Source organism: Mesoplodon bidens, assembly GCF_964165515.1.
Source record: "Mesoplodon bidens genome assembly, chromosome: 2".
Taxonomy (NCBI): Eukaryota; Metazoa; Chordata; class Mammalia; order Artiodactyla; family Ziphiidae; genus Mesoplodon; species Mesoplodon bidens.
In genome coordinates, this window is record NC_138177.1 from 8,995,775 (window position 1) to 8,998,034 (window position 2,260).

Below are 2,260 nucleotides of genomic sequence, written 5' to 3' on the forward strand. Positions count from 1 at the left end.
TGTATATACATACCACATCTTCTTTATACATTCATCTGTCGATGGACATTTAGGTTGCTTCCATGTCTTGGCTATTGTAAATAGTGTTGTAGTGAACACTGAGGTGCATGTATCTTTTCGAATTATTATTTTCTCCAGATATATTCCCAAGTATGAGATTGCAGGATCATATGGTAGCTCTATTCTTAGTTTTTAAAGAAATCTCCAGAGAGGGCAGAGAGCAGAAGCAAGAAGAACTACAATCCTGCAGCCTGTGAAACGAAAACCACATTCACAGAAAGATAGACAAAATGAAAAGGCAGAGGGCTATGCACCAGATGAAGGAACAAGATAAAACCCCAGAAAAACAACTAAATGAAGTGGAGATAGGAAAACTTTCAGAAAAAGAATTTAGCATAATGATAGTGAAGATGATCCAGGACCTCAGAAAAAGAATGGAGGCAAAGATCGAGAAGATGCAAGAAATGTTTAACAAACACCTAGAAGAATTAAAGAACAAACACCCAGAAGAATAAAAGAACAAACAAACAACGATGAACAATACAATAACTGAAATGAAAAATACACTAGAAGGAATCAATAGTAGAATAACTGAGGCAGAAGAATGGGTCAGTGACCTGGAAGACAGAATGGTGGAATTCACTGCTGCGGAACAGAATAAAGAAAAAAGAATGAAAAGAAATGAAGACAGCTTAAGAGACCTCTGGGACTACATTAAATGCACCAACATTCGGATTATAGGGTCCCAGAAGGAGAAGAGAGAGAGAAAGGGCCTGAGAAAATATTTGAAGAGATTATAGTCAAAACTTCCCTAACATGGGAAAGGAAAAATTCACCCAAGTCCAGGAAGCACAGAGAGTCCCATACAGGATAAACCCAAGGAGAAACATGCCAAGACACATAGTAATTAAACAGACAAAAATTAAGGCAAAGAAAAATTATTAAAAGCAACAAGGGAAAACCAACAAATAACATACAAAGGAACTCCCCTAAGGTTAACAGCTGATTTCTCAGCAGAAACTCTACAAGCCAGAAGGGAGTGGCACAATATATTTACGATGACAGGGAAGAACCTACAACCAAGATTACTCTACCCAGCAAGGATCTCATTCAGATTCGATGGAGAAATTAAAGTCTTTACAGACAAGGAAAAGCTAAGACAATTCAGCACCACCAAACCAGCTCTACAGCAAATACTAAAGACTTCTCTAAGTGGGAAACACAAGAGCAGAAAAGAACCTACAGAAACAAATGCAAAACTATTAAGAAAATGGTAATAGCAACATACATATTGGTAATTACCTTAAATGTGAATGGATTAAATGTTTCAACCAAAAGACACAGGTTTGCTGAATGGACACAAAAACAAGACTCATATATATGCTGTCTACAAGAGACCCACTTCAGACCTAGGGACACATACAGACTGAAAGTGAGGGGATGGAAAAAGATATTCCATGCAAATGGAAATCAAAAGAAAGCTGGAGTAGCAATTCTCATATCAGACAAAATAGACTTCAAAATGAAGAATGTTACAAGATACAAGGAAGGACACTATATAATGATCAAGGGATCAATCCTAGAAGAAGATATAACAATTATAAATATACATACACCCAACATAGGAGCACCGCAGTACTTAAGGCAAATGCTAACAGCTATAAAAGAGGAAAACAACAGTAACACAGTAATAGTGGGGGACTTTAACACCTCACTTACACCAATGGACAGACCATCCAAAATGAAAATAAATAAGGAAATACAAGCTTTAAATGACACATTAAACAAGATGGACCTAATTGATATTTATAGGACATTCCATCCACAAACAACAAAATACACTTTCTTCTCAAGTGCTCATAGAACATTCTCCAGGATAGATCATATCTTGGGCCACAAATCAAGCCTTGGTAAATTTAAGAAAATTAAAATTGTATCAAGTACCTTTTCCGACCACAACGCTATGAGACTAGATACCAATTACAGGAAAAAACCTGTAAAAAATACAAATACATGGAGGCTAAACAATATGCTACTAAATAACTAAGAAATCACTGAAGAAATCAGAGAGGAAATCAAAAAATATCTAGAAATAAATGACAATGAAAACACGAGGACCCAAAACCTATGGGACGCAGCAAAAGCAGTTCTAAGAGGGAAGTTTAGTGCAATACAATCCTACATCAAGAAACAAGAAACACCTCAAATAAACAACCTAACCTTACACATAAAGCAATTAGAGAAAGAAGAACAACAATAA